The sequence below is a fragment of the Schistocerca gregaria genome, chromosome X (genome assembly GCF_023897955.1).
Source record: "Schistocerca gregaria isolate iqSchGreg1 chromosome X, iqSchGreg1.2, whole genome shotgun sequence".
NCBI classification, from domain to species: domain Eukaryota; kingdom Metazoa; phylum Arthropoda; class Insecta; order Orthoptera; family Acrididae; genus Schistocerca; species Schistocerca gregaria.
Window position 1 is genome coordinate 583065243 of NC_064931.1, and position 23618 is coordinate 583088860.

Here is a 23618-nt window from a genome sequence, read left to right on the forward strand (position 1 = left end):
GTCAGGATTTGTAAGCTGTGGGTCTTTGAGGTGCGGCGTCAATACGCGAACACCGAGAAGTAAGATTAAACAGTCTTATTAACAAGGGCAGATTATAAAACACGCACACCCTTCATAACCATCATCACTGTGTCTGATATCCTAACAGCGGTTAATTACGGCCATATTCAAAGGGTCCATGTTGAGCTAAGAAAAGAAACATATTCGCACCCGAGGACGTGCCAGTTAATACTGTGGACTGCCTTGCATTCCAGCCAGACGCTGTGTGTACTGACCAAGCAAATTGTCAGCATTCCAGATAGGCTAGCTGGCGAGCGCGTGTTACGTACTGTACGGCTGTGTACAACCTGTAGACCTTTACAGCATCAACTAAATTCTAATGGGCCCCTTTAAAAGGCTCTTGAGGAGACATCACTTTGTATTGTGTTATCGTATTCTGTTGATAACCATTTATGGTATTTTTTTATGTAAGTATTGAAAACTCTCTGGTTGGAGGTCAGGTGCAATCAGTGCTGAGTCGGTGTCCTTTACAGATGAACTTCACATTGCAGCAGCAAGTAAAATCAGAGCATATAACTCCTGCTTTCTTGACTAGATTGTTCCCGTACCAAGCTGTAGGGTTTTGGGTAATATTCTAGGGTAGAGAGCTGGTACAGATTGTGTCTTTCTGAGATTTTTCTCCAGTTTCAGAGTATTGTCATAGAAAACTGTATTTCTGATCCATTTGTAACAGCAGTTATCATTATAGCACCCTTATATATGTGATGATATTTTGTGTGAATGTGTATTAGGGATAAACTGTGTTGTAATCTAATAGTAGGCACAAGGTTCTCATCCAAATCTGTTTTTGTGTTACAGTAAAAACCTATGCTCAGTATAGTATGGAGTCGGTGCACTTAGTCAATAATCATTCAGCTGAAGAGGTAGTGGAAAGCAAAGGCATGTAAACCACAATCTCAAGATCCCTAAAATGAAATTCTGCTGCAGTTGTGAATTCCAGCTGCAGAACAGAGGTGCCCACTCAGGTTGTAGCATAAGTCACAAAGCAAAAAGGGATGACTACTTGTGGGGAAGCAAGATTCATTGGGCAAGATTTGGCTTTTGTGAGCACTCAAATTATGAATTAGCGGAGAAACAGGAAGGTAGAGTGAAGCAATTAGAATTCCTGAATCTATGGACAAGCTACCAAAAATACTTGTTCAAAACCGGTGGTAGGCAGAAAACGTCAGCATAGACGTTTTTCGTCGCGGCGAGAGCTTTTTACGAAATTTCAGTCACCAACTTTCTCTTCCGAATGCGAAAATATTTTGTTGAGCCCAACCTACATAGGTAGGAATGATCATCAAAATAAAATAAGAGAAATCAGAGCTCGAACAGAAAGGTTTAGGTGTTCGTTTTTCCCGCTCGCTGTTCGGGAGTGGAATAGTAGAGAGATAGTATGATTGTGGTTCGATGAACCCTCTGCCAAGCACTTAAATGTGAATTGCAGAGTAGTCATGTAGATGTAGATGTAGATGTAGATGTAGAGAACCACAGTAGACAGGAATCCCTAGGTGACACAGTAGGCTGACTTTTAGACTGAGTGATGAATTAGTCATTAGAGCAAGAAAAAAATTATACAAGAACAGCTGACCATGCACAGGAGTAGGTCTCAATAGAGATAGATAATTAGGCAAAGTCTCAAAGTCTAAGGAATATCAAGTCCCACAATGTGTGCATGAGGAAACCAAGACTGCTGTTAGTAATCTGATGATAAAGTTCCCATTGAAAGTGGACTAAATAATGAATTACTCGAGGTCAGGGAACAAACAGAATCAATTTTTTCTCAGTGGAGATGTGAAATAGTTGAAACAGCCAGAATTGTGAAGAAAAAGGTAATAGATGTTAGTGAGGGGCAGTGGGGAAAGGAGGGGAGGGGGGGCAGTGCAGTAATGTCAATGTGAATAGAATGAAAACAAAATGACACTGACCTTGAGCCCCAGATTAGACTATAACAATCTGAATGCAAATCAACCAGTTCAAAATATTTCACTTTCTACACATGACATGCTGCTGGCAACAACACTACACACAACAGTAGTGATAGAAGATGCTTAAGAGTAGAAATTTTTAAATATTTTCATCAGATAAGAGGATGGTATATATTGTGGTATTCATTTGTTACTTTGCAAGTGTTTTGCCATCATCATGCAACAAGACACAAAAGATAAATTATGTAAACGAATATATAAATGGTGATGGAGCTCTATGGGTAACTGAAATAAATGATTCATGTGAAACCTACACTGAGGTTACAAAAGTCATGGGATAGAGATATGAACATATACAGATGGCAGCAGCATCACATACACAAGGTATAAGAGGGCAAGGCATTGGCAGAACTGTCATTTGTATTCACATAATTGGTGTGAAAAGGTGTCTAATGTGATTATGGACACAAGACAGGAATTAACAGGCACTGAATGTGGAATGGTAGTTGGAATTAGGTGTATGAGACATTCAATTTCAGAAATCATTAGAGAATTCAATATTCTGAGATCCACAATATTAAAAGTGTGCTGAGAAATAAAATTTCAGGCATTACCTCTTACCTTGGAAAATACAGTGGCCGACAATCTGCACTTAATGACTGAGAACATCGAGAATTTGTGCAGAGATGCAAATAGACAATTATGTCACATGAAATAATCACAGAAATCAATGTGGTATATACAATTATATCTGTTGGGAGAGTGCTCTAAAATTTGGCATTAATGGACTGTGGCAGAAGACTACCAATATGAGTGCCTATGCTAACAGCACAAGATTGCCTGCAGCACCTCTATTGGGCTTTTGAACATATTAGCTGTACTCTAGACGACCGGAAAACTGAAGCCTCGTCATATGAGTCCCAATTTGAGGTAGTTAGAGCTGACAGTAGGTTTTAGGTATGGCACATACAGCATGAAGTCATGGACTCCAATTGTGAACAAGACACTTTGCAAGCTGGTGGTGGTTCCATAATGGTGTTTACTGTGTTTACATGGAATGTACTGTGTTCTCTAGTCCAACTGAACCAACAAGTGACAGGAAATGGTTGTGTTCAGCTACTTGTAGACCATTTGCAGTCAATCATGAACTTCATGTCCCTAAACAACAGTAGACTTTTTTTGGATGACAGTACCCCATGTCACTGAGCCACAATTATTTGCAGTTGGTTTGAAGAACATTCAGAACAATTTGAGTGAATAATCTGACCACCCAGAGTGTCCGACAAGAATCCTATCAGGCATTTATGGTACATAATCAAGAGACCAGTTCATGTACAAAGTCCTGCACTGGCAACACTTTTGCATTTATGAATGGTTATAGAGTTAGTACCTCTCAATATTTCTGCAGAGGACTTACTATGACATGTCATGTTGAGATGGTGCACTACTCCTTGCGGTCAGTCAGCCACTTCCATCTACTATATTGTTTTAGCTCTGTCTACCACTTTCTTCCTGTGTTGTTCATTTTTTACTGCTGGCAGCATGCTTTGTCCCATGCTTCAGTGTAGGTAGGCCCATATTTTTCCAAGCTTGTTACCTATGTTTTAGGTTCTGTTTTATCTTACTGTTCTGAGTCTTTTCTTGACACCCATCTCAATCTGTTACTGAGCAGGCACTGAAGACCTTGCTGTCGTGCACCCATACAACCCTCTCCATCCATTATCCAAGCAAAAGTGGGTTCAACACAGTATTAGGTGGTATCACATGACTTTTGACCCCTCAGCGTATGAGGATTTTCAAAAGGCATTTCTTGCATAATCAGGGTTCAGTGGTGTACAGGTAATACTATGGAAGAAAGTTCTTATTCAGAACCTAAACTTTTCAAATTGGAAGCTTGTGCCAATATTTTGAAAAGTAACTTAATATGGCATGCTACTATGATTGATGATGTTCCAGTAACTATTGTTCTAGACGCAGGAGCATTTGTCAATGTCATTTCAAGAAGCTCTTTCAGTAAATTGTCCACAAAAACCAAGTTTCATGTCACTCCTGTTCAGAACTGCAAGATTATTGAAGGCACTTGCATGTGATCCAGAAATGTTAGAATGATGGAGATGTCAGTAAAACTAGAAAATGTAGCAATACCATGCACCCTTCTAGTAGCTGAAGACTTGATTCTTGACTGTGTTCTGAGCCTTTATTTTATCTGTGAGGACACAATATTGACTTCTCTACTGGTAAGATTTTCTTCCTCACTGGCAGTGAAAGAGCTAAAGTGGAGCTGCTGTGGAAAGATGGTAGCCACTGAATGTAATGTCTAAGCTTTCAGATCAAATTCTATTGTTGAGGAACAACAGAGGATAAGAGCATTTGTAATCCTGTTGAACAAAGAAGTTGAAGTGACATTACATGTATAACAGAAAGTAGAAGAGTCAGGGAACCTCACCATCAAGGAAAGACAGCAGTAGCGTGGAATCAGTGTGAGGATACAAATGAAGAAAAACCTGGAATAATCCAAGGAAATACATATATGACCTTCTACAACAGTTTCTATCTTACAACGTGGTCTCAGTGGAAATCACTAGATAATGAAATTGGAAGTATGCTTCGAGAACATAAGTGGTTCATAAGGACATATTCTCATGACGAGCTAATGCTACAGATTGACTACATGAAACTATTTGAGGAGATAGTGAATCATCGGCCTAATTTGTCAACAAACTACACAACAGCAGAGCTAATGTTTCACATGAGGGGAAAGAAGGAATGGATGGACCATATCCCACAGGTTGCCAACATCAGAGATTAGTTGGAGAAAAGGTTCAGGAAACTTTGAACTGTTTGAGAGACAAAGCATTCAGAAGAAAGCACAACTGTGACAAGAAAGTGGTAAAAATAGTAAGGTATATAGTGGTGAAGGAAATATTATTAAGAAGCCACCAACCTTTTGAACAAAAGTAACAAAATGTGGCAGCCACTGTATATGGGACATTTTTTTCCATTCTAAGAATTTCAAATCCTGGTGCATATTTATTTGTCATCATTAATTAAAGGATTTTATCCTCTTCAAGATTTATGGAAATGTTATTTGTAGTGGAATTAGTGTGCATCATTGGAGGAACACATTATCAATTGGAATGGCTGAGCAGAATATTGCATTAGTGTAATGCATAAAATAAGATTTTTATTTTATTTTACAACATGACATTTTAAATTTAGGCTTAAGGTATATATTTGGTTTTGTGACTATATGACATGGGTTTATGTATTATTGTCTGTAGCATGCAAGTATTACCCTGTGAAATATGCAGATGCTCATGAATAATTCTTGAATTATATTTAGTCATGTCCTGAGAATACATACAGTCATTTTTCATAGTAATAAGGTCTGTTTAAAAATGTTGAATACTATTACAACATAGTGTAAGACCAATTTCTCTGTCTATGTAGAGTGAATTGCCTGGCATAGTGTTCATCAAACCACCTTCAAGGTATTTCTTTAGTGTTTCACTATCAAACAGAAGTCAGGAAAAATGAACATTTGAGTCTTTCTATACAATCTCTGTTCCCTTCCTGTATAGGTGGGTGGCAACAAAATATTTTCACACTCTGAGGAGACAGTTGGTGATTGAAATTCCATTAGCACCTCCATTGTGACAAAAAATGCCTTTATTTTAATGACTGCCTCTCTAACTCATGTATCATATCACATGGCACTCTCTCCCCTATTTTGTAATAATCCAAAATGAGTTCCCCTTCTTTGAACTTTTTCGATGTCATCCATCAGTTGGATCTGCTGTAGAACCCTCACCGGTGCTACTCCAGTACTCAAGGAGAGACTGGAAGTGTGTAGTGTAAGCAGACTCTTTAGTTCATCTGTTGCATATTTTAAGTGTTCTGCCAATAAATTACAGTCTTTGGTTTACTTTCCCCACAACATTATCTATGTGATCATTCCAATTTAAACTATGTGTAGTTGTAATTACTAAGTACATAGTTGAATCGAAAACCTTTGGATTTGTGTAATTTATCCTGTAAAAAAAGTATAGCTGAATCTGTTTAGTACTCGTGTGGATGACTTCATACTTTTCGCTATTTAGAGTTGGTCGGCACTCTTTGCACCATACAGAAATCATGTTGAAACCATTTTGTTTTGATCAACTGATAAATATACAAGGCATTAAATGGCAGCATAACCTGCAAACAATCTAAGAGGGCTTCTCAGATCATCTCCTAAATTGTCTATGGAGATCAGAAAGAGCAGAGGGCATACAACATTTCTTTGGGAATGTTACATATTATTTCTATTGTACTTGATGACTTTCCATTGATTACTGTCAACTATGACCTTACTGACAGGTAATCATAAATCCATTGACATAACTAGACAATTCAACATAGGCAAGCAATTTGATTAGGACTCACTTGTGAGAAATGATGTCAAAAGCCTTATCAAAATATAAAAATATAAACCAGATTAATGAATGTTACAAGTGGCTCTAATGTGAAGTATGTTTCAATGATGACAGTAATTATAATTTCTAAGTATTTCCCAGCGATTTGTTGTCATGTCGTAGAATCAGGTGTACTGCTGGTGGTCTGCATCTTCCCAACACCACATTTCAATGTCATAACTCAGCGTCTTCATCAGGTGTTCCCTGAGACTGGTTGACGAGCTGACCTCGTCCCACAATTATGCCTGGGTGGAGTGTGGTGCTCCCTATGTCGTCCGTACCCACTGTGGACATTTCTGGCGGTGTTATCAGTCTCTAGGCACTCCATTTTTGGTCTGTGCCCATTGCGGCTTTCTCTCCAAGGAGCTTGCTGCAACCTTGTATCATGTATGCCATTCTGTTCTGTTACTCATGCCATTGGATGTCTGTAGTTCATTACTGTAGGAGAGAACCTCCTTCTGTTGTTTCTGTAGTAGTTCCAGAGCAGGATTCCAACCAGTACTAAGCTGATATCCTGTTTCCCGGTTGATTGAGTTCTCCACCATCTTTGATTTCAATTGATTCATTAATGTCACTAGCCCAGAAGTGGGGGGTCTGGGCCAGAAACCTGGTTTTGTCATAATCCATGGTGTGCTTGAGGTCCAGGAGATGTTGTGCTATTGGATATGTAGTTACCTGTCATAGCCTGGTGTGTCTCTGGTGTTCTTTACATATTATTTCAACTGTTCTGGTAGTCTGGCCGATGTTACACATCCCACTTTCACAGGGTGTATGGTAGACACCAGCTTTCCTTAACCCCAAATCATCCTTGACAGGGTCCTCATGACGAGAGGATGGTGCTCAAGAGTTTGCAGGAAGATGATGTCTTGGTGGTGCCTATATCTGCCAAGGTCAGCAGAACCTCGATGAAACAAAATATCAAGAGTGTGTTCTGCCCATCTGGCAAGATAAGGACGCTCCTTGCTACTGTGAAGAATGATTTGGGGTTAAGGAAAACCGGTGTCTACCATACACCCTGTGAATGTGGGATATCTTACATCGGTCAGACAACCAGAACAGTTCAAGATGTAAAGAACAACAGAGACACACGAGGCTATGACAGGTAACTAAATCTGCAATAGCAGAACACTGCCTGGAACTTGAGCACACCACGGATTATGAGAAAACCAGGATCCTGGCTCATACCTCCCACTTCTGGGCTAGTGGCATTAATGAATTGATTTAAGTCAAGATGGCAGAGAACTTGATCAACTGGGAAGCAGGATATTACCTTAGTACTGGGCGGAATCCTTCTTTGGAACTACTAGAGAAACAATGGAAGAAAGTTCCCTCCTACAGAAATGGGCTACAGTCATCCAAGGGCATAATTAACAGAACAGAACAGCATACACGATACCAGGCGGCAGCAATCTCCTTGGAGAGAAACACGTGTGGTCGCAGACAGCATAAAGAACTTCAACAGAGGCATGATAGTGATAGGATCATGCCTATCGGGTGTGGACCCAATAGGGTTCAAATGGTTCAAATGGCTCTGAGCACTATGGGACTCAACATCTGTGGTCATCAGTCCCCTAGAACTTAGAACTACTTAAACCTAACTAACCTAAGGACATCACACACATCCATACCCGAGGCAGGATTCGAACCTGCGACCGTAGCAGTCCCACAGTTCTGGACTGCACGCCTAGAACCGCGAGACCACCGCAGCCGGCGACCGAATAGGGAATGCCTCGGGATATCAGCTACTTCAGAAGAGAGCTGCAACGGGTGTGGACCGTAGATGGAGCACCTAGAGACTGATACCACCACCAGAAATGGCCACAGTGGGCGCAGATGGCAAAGGGATCACCAGACACCACCCAGGCACAAATATGGGACAAGGTCAGCTCGTCGACCAGCCTCAGGAAACACCTGATGAAGACGCCGAGTTACAACATCGAAATAACGTGTTAGGAAGATGTATTCCACCAGCAGTACACCCGATTCTCCGAGATGACATGATAATGATTCATTTAGAAGTTGGTCTAGCTTGTGACTAAAGCTGCACCAACATTCGTAGAGGTGGGATATGTTGTAGAATTTGGTGGGATGTCTTCTACACTCTTAAGTTTCATCCTTCTTCAGAGATGCATGCTTGATTTCTGAATATTGACCTTTTGTGTTTTGCATAATATATTTTTCATTTTCTAAAATTAAGCTACTTGCTCCACATATCAGCTTTATTAAATGAATCCGTGAAAATGTGAGGTGGTGCTTTTCAATTACTGTAGTTGTCATGAGTTATGGAACTTCTATGGGAGGGGTTTATATAAATATGTGGAAGAATATACATCAAGAGAAAATGTTGTTGAGTTTTTGACAATAAAATGGGCACAGAATCATGAACATATTGTGAGTACAGTGTTTTGAAGAAGGGAACACATTCAGTGTGCACTAAGTGTATCAAATGACAAATGTGCTAATGTGTATAAGGATCCTGTTTTATTTGAAGGATTTGTGAAATGTACCACAGACATTCTGTGACTGTACTGTATTGGCGTTAACCAGTTTGCCAGTGAAACTAGGGTTTCGAGTGATGATAGTCTAAGAAACATTTATGATTGCATAATAATTAACCTTGTAGTTAATCTTCTACCAAATCCAACAAATTCAGCTCAGGTGATAATTTAAAATTATTGGTCAATATGATGTCAGGTGAAACCTCCTCATGTAAAGATGTCTCAGTTATTATAAAATGTGATAGTGATGTGTGTAAAGTTTGTTATAAAAGGTTATGCAAGTTACCCTGTGTATCAAGCACAAGTCATGGTACCACAATAAATGTGTAAAAGTGAATCTAAAGTATATAAAAGTTGGTCATGACTGGATATGCCATCAGTGCTTTACGAGTGCCTTGAAAACCCAAATATTTAACACACTAAAATGAAAAGAAACAATAATAATGTTTCTTACATGCAATTTAGTGATTATAACCATGTAATACCATGAACTCCACAAGAAATATCAAGAACTGGAAATAAAATACCAAGGATTGTAGTAAAATCATCAAGTAGCACAAGATGTTGCTGCGAACAGTCTTTCTATGCAGAAACGTAGTTAGTGCCGACTAAAGCATGTAAAAAAACAGTAAGTGCACCTCTGGTGATACTGCTAACAAATAAATACGTGATTATAGATGAAGACTGTAATAAAACAGCAAACACAGATGAACCAAAATCAGTGACTAAATGTCCAATAAAGTGCACAGTCGAGGGAAGGAAATACAGAAAAAACCATAACAGCTCCATAACAAGAAAGTCAGTCACAGCCACAGTATCAGCGCAGCCAGGGTCATCATTTGAACAAAAAGAGGCAGTGCCAGAATCATCTTCAGCAAAAAACAGAAGCAAATGTGAAGGTCCAACAGAAGAAACAGCGGTCACTGCATCAGTCAGTAGGATAGCTGTAACACCTCATCACCAACAGAATGTTTAGACCAAGGCAAGAGAAACATAAAGTTTTCAAGGTAAGCAGTGCTCAGTGCTCATCAGTCTTCCACCAAAATATGCAATGCATAAGAAACAATGTGCAACAATTAGAAGTGTTTATTGACAGCTCACTTGTTTGCATAGCAGAACATTGGTATAATCGTTCATAATTAACAAATGTAGCATTAAATTCGCACAGTCAAGCATGTCATTACAGTACAAGCACTATGAAATGTGGTGGATCATGCATATATGTGAAGGAGGGGATTATATATAAAATAAGAAATGATGTTTTGGCATTAAGTGAGGATAAACGCATAGAAATATCAGCTTTAGAGATAAGAAAACCTAGATGTATTCCAAAGACTAACTATGCTGTGTATATATTGTGCACCCAGTGGTGACATGGACACATTCACTACAAAGTTAACTGAAGCATTAGATATGGTCTCTAGCCCCAAAAGGAAAATTATCATTTTTGGAGATCTAAACATTCACACGAGGGACCCATATATGTGGTACAACAGTTTTCTGAACATAACGTATACCTATGATATATTACCATTAAGTAACACTGCCACTAGGATAACCACACATTCAGCATCAAGTACTGTCCATATGCTAACGGACATAGAGAAAGATAGGTGTGAGATTGCCATAGATGACCTTGGTATCTCAGGTCATTCAAGTCAGTTATTAAAATCAGGCATAGAATTAAATAATAACACTAAAATGCACAAGTGCAGTATTGTTTTCTCTGAGACAAAAAATGGTTCTCAGCACTATGAGACATAACAACTTAGGTCATCTGTTCCCTAGAACTTAGAACTACTTAAACCTAACTAACCTAAGGACATCACACACATCAATGCCCGAGGTAGTATTCGAACCTGCGACTGTAGCGGTCGCGCGGTTCCAGACTAAAGTGCCTAGAACCGCTTGGCCACAATGGCCGGCATTTCTCTGAGACAAAAAGATCTCTATTTGCCTCACTAATTAACAGTGAAACATGGGAGGAAGTGTACAGAGAAACTACTATAAATGGGAAGCTTTCAAAGTTTATGTCAATTTTAAATTCAGATTTGAAGAAATGTTTCCTAAAGTTCTAAGAATCACTAAATCATGCATCAATAACAACTGGGTAACCAATGGGATAAGGAAATCCTCTGAAACCCTCAAACACCTTAGCTAAATGAAAAACTACCGTAATGATTCAGCATTTCACAACTGTTATCATACATACAGAAAGATCTATAGAGAAGTATTGTTAGCAGCTAAAAGGTACCAAAATGACAAATTTGTAGAAAAGGCTAATAATAAAATCAAAGTAGCATGGAAAATAACCAAACAGGAAACTAAAAGGAAAAAATATAGCTAATAAACATGCAGTTTCTACAAAATGATACCAAAATTATAGCCAATAAAGATGCAGTTTCAACACAATGATCCCAAAATAAATGACCCCAAAAAATAGAAAACATTGCCAATATGTATTTCAGCTGCATAGGATCCAAACTACAACAGAAGTTCAACAAAACAAAGCATTTACAAATGCTGAGCAAAATACCACACACAATGATGCTACGATCAACTACAGCAGAAGACGTATGCAATGTTATGAGTAACCTAAAACGCAAAAATTCAGCAGGCATAGATGAAGTACCTGTGTGCTTACTGAAGGACTGCATAGACAACATTAAAGACCCTTTAGTGAACATTATCAATGAATTCTTCTCCACAAGTAGCTTCCCAGACATACTAAAACATGCAAAAATCCTACCTATACATAAGAAAGGTGACCCAGAAATCATAGAAAATTGCAGACAAATCTTGTTACACTCATCCTTTTCAAAAGTCATAGAGACCATGGTGAAAAACAGGAACATTGGCACTTTACAAAGTTCAATCTTCTGAGTAAAGAGCAATTGGGTTTCTGGGCTGGCAAAAGCACAAATTCAACTGTTACTCATTTCTAAAATGTTGTCGTTATAGCAATAGACAAAGAAGACCACATAACAGTGATCTTATTTGATGTGACCAAAGCTTTTGACACAGTAGACCACACAATTTTGCTAAACAAACTAAATGCACTAGGAGTAAGAGGAGTAAAAAACATGTGGTTTCATTCATACCTGCAAACATCCAACCGGTGGAGGTCACTCAAACTATCTCCAGTCACACCTTTTCATACCTTCCAGACCCAGAATACATCATTGTAGGAATCCCCCAAGGAAGTGTGTGGGCCAATCCTCTTTTTAATATACATCAATGATTTTCCACAAATTGTCAAATATGGTGAATCAGTACTGTTTGCTGATGACGGACAGTAACATCTTAATCAAAGCTGAGTCGCCAAGTGTATTCAATAGAAAAGCTCAGGAAACACTTAAGCATGTATGCCAGTGGACAGACGCTAACAAATTAACCCTAAAGGTAAAAAAAAGGACCAACAGTATTATTTTCCACTTAAACAGAAAACTGAACAGTACCACACTAAAAGTTAATGACGAGCACATAGAATGTGTACCAACAACAAAATTTTTAAGCATGCATGTCGACTCTCAACTAAATTGGACCGAGCACACTGTGGCACTGTGTGCCCCCAGTAGCTGAGTGGTCAGCATGACAGAATGTCAGTCCTAAGGCCACAGGTTCAATTCCCGGGTGGGTCTGCAATTTCCTCCACTGGGTGTTGTGTTGTCCCAATCATCATCATTTCATCCCCATTGACGTGCAAGTCACTGAAATGGTGTCAAATCGAAAGACTTGCACCCAGCAAACAGTCTACCACATGGGAGGCCCTAGTCGCATGACTGCGGTACTTGGAAAATGAATAGCATCAGCATGCTAAGCACTTAGGATAATAAATCCAATCTGTAGTAGCTCGAGTACTTTTTTTGTGTATGTCCACTCTATAAATAGTTATGGCGTATCCTTCTGGGGAGCAAATGAGCAGAACAGACAAACAATATTTAAGTTGCAAAAAAAGGGCTGTACAAATCATAACAAAAAGTAGCAGTAGATCCCATTGCACAGAATTATTCAAATCTTTGGGTATATTTACAGTTCTTTGTGAATATCATTTTGCAGACTGTGATATGCATAAAGAACACATTGACCAGTTTCTGATAAACTGTTCCATACATGCACATGATACAAGACACAGGTAACACTTTCACCTCTATAGGAAAAACAAATCAAAAATCAAAATACCATGTTAAACAATGGAATGAAATTATACAAAAATCTTCCATGAGAAATCACAGACATAAGCGAAACAGATATCTTCAGGAAATTGCTAAAACAGTATCTCTTGGAAAAGTGTTTTTATAGTGTCAAGAATTACTTAGAATGATGTAAATATACAGCTATATGTAAAAATTATCAGGTGTAATATTAACTGATTTAACAATGCATCTTTATGTTACAATATTCATGAATTCTGACTGTGATAATTATAAATTTCTTTACCTATTGTATATACTCATTTGACAACATTCATACAATACTGATTGTCTATGGATGGATGGATAAATAAACAAAAACAAATTACTCTGCACAAATTATCATTGATAAACTAATAAATTCCCTTAAAGTTATTAATATCAATAAAGTTTTGCTCTTTTATGTTCAACTATGTTGTATATTCACATGCCGTCAGTGCTGACATGGCATAGTGTGCGTCAGATCACCATCATTCTACCATTCCTGGGATCAACCCTATTTCCTGTCCGTCCTACATCACGGATGAAATCAAGAAGGGCTTCACTGTATCACACACTAAATTCATCACCACCTTCCCTTCAGTTTTCTTAGGGACATCATATTGATGTACTACATCTACATGACTACTCTGGAATTCACATTTAAGTGCTTGGCAGAGGGTTCATCGAGCCACAATCATACTATCTCTCTACCATTCCACTCCCTAACAGCGCGCGGAAAAAACGAACACCTAAACCTTTCTGTTCGAGCTCTGATTTCTCGTATTTTATTTTGATGATCATTTCTGCCTATGTAGGCTGGGCACAACAAAATATTTTCGCATTCGGAAGAGAAAGTTGGTGACTGAAATTTTGTAAAAAGATCTCACCGCAACGAAAAACGTCTTTGCTCTAATGACTTCCATCCCAATTCGCGTATCATATCTGCCACACTCTCTCCCCTATTACGTGATAATACAAAACGAGCTGCCATTTTTTACAACAAGTGTAGTGTAAGCTGTCTCTTTAGTGAACTTGTTGCATCTTCTAAGTGTCCTGCCAATGAAACGCAACCTTTGGCTCGCCTTCCCCACAATATTATCTATGTGGTCTTTCCAACTGAAATTGTTCCTAATTTTAACACCCAGGTACTTGGTTGAATTGACAACCTTGAGAATTGTACTATTTATCGAGTAACCGAATTCCAACGGATTTCTTTTGGAACTCATGTGGATCACCTCACACTTTTCGTTATTTAGCATCAACTGCCACCTGACACACCATACAGCAATCTTTTCTAAATCGCTTTGCAACTGATACTGGTATTCGGATAACCTTACTAGATGGTAAATTACAGCATCATCTGCGAACAGCCTAAGAGAACTGCTCAGATTGTCACCCAGGTCATTTATATGGATCAGGAACAGCAGAGGTCCCAGGACGCTTCCCTGAGGAATACCTGATATCACTTCAGTTTTACTCGATGATTTGCGTCTATTACTACGAACTGCGACCTTCCCGACAGGAAATCACAAATCCAGTCGCACAACTGAGACGATACCCCATCGGCCCGCAGCTTGATTAGAAGTCGCTTGTGAGGACGGTGCCAAAAGCTTTCCGGAAATGTAGAAATATGGAGTCAACTTGAGATGCCCTGTCGATAGTGGCCCTTACTTCGTGCGAATAAAGAGCTAGCTGCGTTGCACAAGAGCGATGTTTTCTGAAACCATGCTGATTACATATCAATAGATCGTTTCCTTCAAGGTGATTCATAATGTTTGAATACAGTATATGCTCCAAAACCCTATTGCAAACCGACGTCAATGATATAGGGCTGTAGTTATATGGATTACTCCTACTACCCTTCTTAAACACTGGTGCGACCTGCCCAATTTTCCAATCTGTAGGCACAGATCTATCGGTGAGTGAACGGTTGTATATGAGTGCTAAGTAGGGAGCTACTGTATCAGCGTAATCTGAAAGGAACCTAATCGGTATACAATCTGGACCTGAAGACTTGCCCGTATCAAGCGATTTGAGTTGCTTCGCAACCCCTAAGGTATCTACTTCTAAGAAACTCATGCTAGCAGCTGTTCGTGTTTCAAATTCTGGAATATTCTATTCATCTTCCCTGGTGAAGGAATTTCGGAAAACTGTGTCCAATATCTCTGCTTTAGAGGCACAGTCATCGGTAACAGTACCATCGGCACTGCTCAGGGAAGGTATTGCCTGCGTCTTGCCACTTGTGTACTTTACATACGACCAGAATTTCTTCGAATTTTCTACCTAATTTCGAGACAATGTTTCGTTCTGGAACCTATTAAATGCATCTCACATTGAAGTCTGTGCCAAATTTCGCGCGTCTGTAAATTTTAGCCAATCTTCGGGAATACGCGTTCTTCTGAACTTCGCATGCTTTTTCCGTTGCCTCTGCAACAGCGTTTGGATCTGTTTTGTGTACCACAGGGGATCCATTCCATCTCTTACCAATTTATGAGTTATGAATCTCTCAATTGCTGTTGCTACTATATCTTTGAATTTGAGCCACATCTCGTCTCCATTTGCATAGTCAGTTCGGAAGGAATGGAGATTGTCTATTAGGAAGGCTTCTAGTGACACTTTATCCGCTTTTTTAAATAAAATTATGTTGCGTTTGTTTCTGGTGGATTTGGAAGAAACGGTATTGAGCCTAGCTACAATGACCTTGTGATCACTAATCCCTGTGTCAGTCATGATGCTCTCTATCAGCTCTGGATTGTTTGTGACTAAGAGGTCAAGTATGTTTTTGCAACCACTTACAATTCACATGGGTTCGTGGACTGCTCAAAATAATTTTCGGAGAAAGCATTTAGGACAATCTCGGAAGATATTTTCTGCCTACCACCGGTTTTGAACAAGTATTTTTGCCAACATATCGAGGGAAGGTTGAAATCCCCATGAACTATAACTGTATGAGTGGGGTATTTATTTGTTATGAGACTCAAATTTTCTCTGAACTGTTCCACAACTATATCATCGGAGTCTGGGGGTCGCTAGAAGAAGGCAATTATTAACTTAGTTCGGCTGTTGAGTATAACCTCCACCCATACCAATTCGCACGGAGTATCTACTTCGACTTCACTTCAAGATAAATCACTGCTGACGGACACAAACGTTCCACCACGAATTCTGCCTAATCTATCTTTCCTGAACACCGTCTGAGACTTCGTAAAAATTTCTGCAGAACTTATTTCAGGCTTTAGCCAGCTTTCTGTACCTATAACGGTTTCAGCTTCTGTGCTTTCTATTAGCGCTTGAAGCTCAAGGACTTTCCCAGCACAACTACAACAATTTACAACTACAATTCTGACTGTTCCTTCATCCAAGCCCGTCCTGTATTTGCCATGCACCCTTTGAGATTGCAGCCCACCCCGTACTTTCCCGAGGCCTCCTAACCTAAATCTGATTAATATTGTTTCCATTTTCATTGAAATATTGGTGTGGTACCTAAACCTTCATTCAAGAAACACTTGCAAAATGTACAGATTGAATAGCTTTATGAAACCTAGATTATAAGTATTTGGACATCAAAGCATAGTAGGGTAGGGATGGGGATGATCAAGTACTGGCTCTACTCTAGGAGCAGACAGGGACCTGGTGTGAAGAGGGTTTGGTAGTTAGGCACAGTCAGGATGTAGGCAGATGATTGGGTGGGGGGTTGGAGGGGAGAAGTGTGCAAAAAGGAGAGAAGTAAAAACATGAGAAGGAAAATACATGGGTGCATTGGTGGAAGAGAAAACTGTGTAGTACTCAAGTGGGAACAGGGAAAGGGACAGGTGGGTGAAGGACTGTGACTGATGAAGGTTGAGCCCGGGGGGTATAGGAGTGTAGAATTTATCTGTAGGGAGAGATACTACATTTTCAGGTCAGAAAAACTGGTGTTGGTAGTAAGGAACCAGATGGTACAGACTGTGAAGTAGTTACGCAAGTAGTGTTGTCAATATGATTATGCGAACACTTTATTATGAACCAAGACTGATGTAACTTTGCTCACAGTTGCCCCTAGTTTCCCATCTCAGAATTGGCCCAAATGGGGAAGCTTTTAGCAAATCTAATCCCCAGTAGCACTAACTGCTAATGAGTAGAAGAAAAATTACTAATTGCCTAACCTTTGACAAGCTAGCAATAATGAATAGTGTCTAATTATAACTCCGGTGAGAGGTAGGAAAAGTCATTATTGAGATATGCTGCCACTACTCCATGCTGCCACTCACCATTAATTTCCATTAATTTATCATGAGTTTCTTGACACCCTGTTACGCATTGCACCTGAAATTTCTGGAAATTTTTTTTCCAAGTTTGAGTAATCACCCTGATGATCATTTACATGAATTTATGAACATTTAAATGAATTTAGAACAGATATTCTGCCAGTGTATTTAATGTTCTGTAACTTCAATCAGTTTTGATGGGATGTTTCCAGAATAGCATACAATTTAATCCTAGCAGTCATTAATAAATAATTTAGCAGAAATATTAATACCTTAACCATACATCCATGGGTAATGTTGACAGGTGCACTTAGCTCTCACCGGCCAATTTTACAGGGCCCATTATTATGGTGTCAGATCTGTTTTCTGCTCTGTTTGCACATCACAAATTGTGATCTTTCTCTTGCTCTGGAACATAATAGGCTGCTATATTCCCATAAAATATTTTTCTTTTAATCTGAAACCTCATAGGATGCTATTTTGACTTAAAATCTTTTTGAGACATTTGAGGTCACTGTTTTCCTATCTATAATATTTGGATTCACGTTTTTAATGTTCTCTAGTCTCATAGATATATTTACACATATACCTTTAGTTGGAAGCAATTTTGTATTCATATTCCTGAGCTTTGCATAGAATTTTCCTTTAAGAAATGAACGACACAGAAAACTTAACAGTAAGTTTACTCAGATATTATAATACTAAATGGAATATTCATTTTTTCCAATTATTTATGTTAAAGGTCACCTTAAAATCAACTAAAAAATAAGATTTGTCTTCTTGTTATGTTTATATAATTCTATCCTTACAGCTATTCTAATTATTGAAATAAAGACCAACTACTTTCATAGATAAACAGGAAAATACATTTGTGGTTAGAGTGTTAACATTCTGCTCACCTAGGGGGATGGACAGTGCGGTACAACTTCTTATGCTCATACCGTGTGCCAGAGATAGAAGTTCATATCGCCTTCCTACACACATACAGAGTGCTTAGAATTCTGAAACCTGTTCCCATCCTTTCCTGCCATGGTTCCGGGGATAAAGGAATTTGCTGTTGATTGTTAATCATGCTGTGAGACAGACAAAAAAAACTCGTAATTGTAATATTACCTGGAAGGAGCTGTAATCATACTATACTGTCCAGATTGTGGATGATACTAACATTATTAACAATAGCACTAGACAAGGGAATCAGATTATTGCATTTCCTCAGAAATAAAACTCATGATAAAATCTTTATCTTGATGACTTCATTACCATTATCTTCACACATGTTACAAGGTATATGCAGTTTGTGGGTTGGAGGGATCACTGGACAGTGGGTCAACAACAAGTACTTTAACTTTGGATCAAGCCCTATTTGGCAAAATATTCATTTAGCTTCTTAGAATACAATAAAATGTTTACTGGCCATTAGCCAATGATAATGCTAAACCTTGACATGTTTTCTCTAGTTTTCTTTCTTTTCTTTGTTACGCTGACCACCTTTGTCACACAAATAGCAGCTATTTTACCTTCATTGACACATTGTCTGTCCACCAGTAGAAGCCGATTTTTTTAGTGTCTACAGATAATTAGTCTGTTTATAGTTTTGAATCTGCTTGTAACTCCATCATTAACATAAATTATGACATTCATCACACCAATCTGAAAGGCTGACATGCCAACAAATGCAGTTTTGGGAAGTGGTCCCAAATGCACCTACTGAGAGATTTTTCTGAATTCTGCGTTTTGCCATGTAAACATTTTTGCAGGAATTTAGAATTTGAAAGATGTTCATATTTTGGCATTAGTTCTACCACAACAGTTTCTGGCTTGGGTTGTGCATGTGTAAGTTTTTGTCCTTTTGCTTCATGTCTATTGTACTGGCACAATTAAGTATGAATCCTAACTTCTTTTCACTGCGACATTACAACTCATAAAGTTTTAATATGATTTCCAACAATTCACTTGTGCAGTTTACCATAAAATTTATGACTGGAATTAAGATTGTTAGTTTTTGACACTTTTTCATGCCAAATCATTGAAATACACCTAAACCAGTCACAACAACAGGTTTACAACATAACTGCATGCCAAAAGAACAAGTAAACTGAAGTAAAATACTTGTATTGACAGAAGGGTCAATTGCAGTAAATTCCCGCTGACAGTAGAATGTTGGCACTGTTTTTCATCTCAGAGTAGCCACCTCTGTCCTCAATTATTTGTTAGATATGTTCCATTTTCTATCTCCCTCTATAGTTTTTACCCTCTACAGCTTCCTCTACCATGCAGAAGTTATTCCCTGATATATTAACATGCGTCCTATCATCATGTCCCTTCTTGTTCCCAATGAGTCTTTTCTATATATCTTTTTCCTCACTAATTCTGCAGAGAACCTCATCATTCCTTTCCTTATCATTCCACCTAATTTCCATTATTCATCTCTATCTCTAAATCTCAAATGCTTCAGTTCTCTTCGGTTCTGGTTTTGCCATAGTCCATATTTCACTACCACACAATTCTGTGCTGCAAACATACATTCTGAGATATTTCCTCCTCAAATTAATGTTTATCTTTGATATTAGCAGACTTCTTGTGGGCTCCTAGGCACTTAAAAAGCACTCACTGCATCTGCTTTAAAAAGGCATTTAAACACAAAAGTGATGAAGTTGCATGTTGTACATAAAGTACATATTTGGAGAATAAGGAAGAATCACAGAATTGTATTAATACATCTTCCTCACCACATGGTAGAGTTTTGTCAGGACTGGCTCTCCCACGGCTGTCAGTAGTTTCAATGGAATGTTGTCTACTCCTGGGGCCTTGTTTCGACTCAGGTCTTTCAGTGCTCTGTCAAACTCTACACGCAGTATCGTATCTCCCATTTCGTCTTCATCTACCTCCTCTTCCATTTCCATAATATTGTCCTCTAGTACATCGCCCTTGTATAGACCCTCTATATTCTCCTTCAACCTTTCTGCTTTCCCTTCTTTGCTTAGAACTGGGTTTCCATCTGAGCTCTTGATGTTCATACAAGTTGTTCTCTTATCTCCAAAGGTCTCTTTAATTTTCCTGTAGGCAGTATCTATCTTACCCCTAGTGAGATAAGCCTCTACATCCTTAAATTTGTCCCCTAGTCATTCCTACTTAGCACTTCCTGTCGATCTCATTTTTGAGATGTCTGTATTCCTTTTTGCCTGCTTCATTTACTACATTTTTATATTTTCTCCGTTCATCAATTAAATTCAATATTTGTTCTGTTACCCAAGGATTTCTACTAGCCCTCGTCTTTTTACCTACTTGATCCTCTGCTGCCTTCACTACGTCATCCCTCAGAGCTACCCATTCTTCTTCTACTGTATTTCTTTCCCCCATTCCTGTCAATTGCTTCCTTATGCTCTCCCTGAAACTCTGTACAACCTCTGGGTCTTTTAGTTTATCCATGTCCCATCTCCTTAAATTCCCACCTTTTTGCAGTTTCTTCAGTTTTAATCTACAGGCCATAACCAATAGATTGTGGTCAGAGTCCACATCTGCACCTGGAAATGTCTTACAATTTAAAACGTGGTTCCTAAATCTCTGTCTTACCATTATATAATCTATCTGATACCTTTTAGTATCTCCAGGCTTCTTCCATGCATACAGCCTTCTTTTATGATTCTTGAACCAAGTGTTACCTATGATTAAGTTGTGCTCTGTGCAAAATTCTACCAGGCGGCTTCCTTTTTCATTTCTTTGCCCCAGTCCATATTCACCTACTACGTTTCCTTCTCTCCCTTTTCCTACTACCGAATTCCAGTCACCCATGACTATTAGTTTCATCTCCCTTCACTATCTGAATAATTTCTTTTATTTCATCATACATTTCTTCTATTTCTTCGTCATCTGCAGAGCTAGTTGGCATATAAACTTGTACTACTGTAGTAGGTGTGGGCTTCGTGTCTATCTTGGCCAGAATAATGCATCAACTATGGTGTTTGTAGTAGCTTACCCGCATTCCTGTTTTCCTATTCATTAATAAACCTACTCCTGCATTACCCCTATTTGATTTTGTGTTTATAACCCTGTAGTCACCTGACCAGAAGTCTTGTTCCTCCTGCCACCGAACTTCACAAATTCCCACTATATCTAACTTTAACCTATCCATTTCACTTTTTAAATTTTCTAACCTACCTGCCCGATTAAGGGATCTGACATTCCACACTCCGATCCGTAGAACGCCACTTTTCTTTCTCCTGATAACGACGTCCTCCCGAGTAGTCCCCGCCTGGAGATCCGAATGGGGGACTATTTTACCTCCGGAATATTTTACCCAAGAGGACGCCATCATCATTTAATCATACAGTAAAGCTGCATGCCCTCGGGAAAGATTACAGCCGTAGTTTCCCTTTGCTTTAAGCCGTTCGCAGTACCAGCACAGCAAGGCCATTTTGGTTATTGTTATAAGGCCAGATCAGTCAATCTTCCAGACTGTTGCCCCTGCAACTACTGAAAAGGCTGCTGCCCCTCTTCAGGAACCACACGTTTGTCTGGCCTCTCAACAGATACCCCTCCGTTGTGGTTGCACCTACGGTACGGCTATCTGTATCGCTGAGGCATGCAAGCCTCCCCACCAACGGCAAGGTCCATGGTTCATAAGGAAGAGTCAAGATTATCAGCATCATAAATAAATAAAAAAAAATTAAATCTGGTTCTTCTGAAATGTATAAACTAATTTTTAATGGAGATGAATTTTTCGTTTACATTTGGTCACATTACAATTCAGACCATTTTTGATGTAGAATACAACCTTGCACACCTAAGGATTTTTTTTAACCTGACTGCAATTCTTCACGTCCATTGCATTGTATCTCAGCAACTCTTATAATCTTCAAATTATTCATTCCTATCTCCCTTTTAAGTTACATTAGTTTTGGTTGTAGCAGTGTTAAACACTCCTGGAAAGTACCAATTGATGTTCCGATATTACACCTCCCCCTTTCAAATTGTCACCTCATTCTCCCCCAACCCACAAAAACAAATGCGTGGATACACACACACACACACACACACACACCTAGTTGCAAGCAGGAAACTACTCTACATTGTGACATTGATTTACCATCAGAGGAACTCATATTTAGTGTATAAAATGCAGGGAAAACAAATTGCAGAGGTGTTCTGTGGTCTTTCACAGTTCTCAAGGCCATCCTTAACGTGTGATTCATTTTAGGCCAGACACTGATTTACCTGTTGGTTCATTGGAGGTATTCCCCCCTACCACCCATTTCTCGCAGCATTCCGCAATCTGCCACATGGAGATGTGCCATCTAGGAGTTTCAGTTTCTGCAAAGGAAAAAAGTATTTTGCTTGCCAGCTCGCAAAATCAAACTTATGTAACTAATATTTTGTTTGTTTGTGGGTACTTGTCTGTTGTTCTGGTACACATTGAAATGCCTGTACTATAGTACCACTTCACAAAAGTAGAGTGGCCAAAACCAAACAATGCATCAAATTGAAAAGGGAAGTAGCATGCAGTAATTTATTTCTGCATTTGAAAGAGAACAACAGTGCAACAGTCCATCCTGAGCCATTGGAAGTGTACAGTAGAATGCATAAAACACAGTGATTCACTGCTACAAATGCTTCCAGTATTGTGAACAAGTATGAATGACAAATAAGAGTTACAGCTCATCTCTTTGTGGACAACTGGGAATCACTAGAGAATTCAAACCTTGGTGTATAGAGACCAGGTTTTCTTAATCAAGGCAGTAGCAGAAAAAGTAAAAATAAGTCATGGAACAGTTTTCAAAATATTACACAAAACTGTGAATATGACAGCTCACAGTCCACTGAGTTTTGCGACAGATCACGCCATTTCAAAAATCTGCTGAACCAAGGCAGCAGCAGCTGTCAACAGAGTCAGGTCAATTCAGATGACTTCTTTAGCTGCCATTTCTTCATGGGTAAGAGCTGGTTTAGGGGTACCACCTTTGATTTGATTGGTAATCAAATGTCATCACTCATAAGTTCAAACCATGCTACTGCTTAACCTATCAGCAATGGTGACTTCTGGCATAAGAGTCACCCTGTACTGCCAATGGCCTTCTCAAAAGTGGCACAGGAGTGGCCGGAAGTTCAAGGCACTCTTTTGCCCATGGGATGGGACACTGGCCCAAAGAGGCGAAAGAATCAGCAATGATCAACAACATGACGATGCAGAAAGGAATGGAAACCATTGTGTTAAAGACACACAATGTGTGTCAACTGGATGTGTGGCTTGTAATTGAAAAAATTTCTTGATGATTTC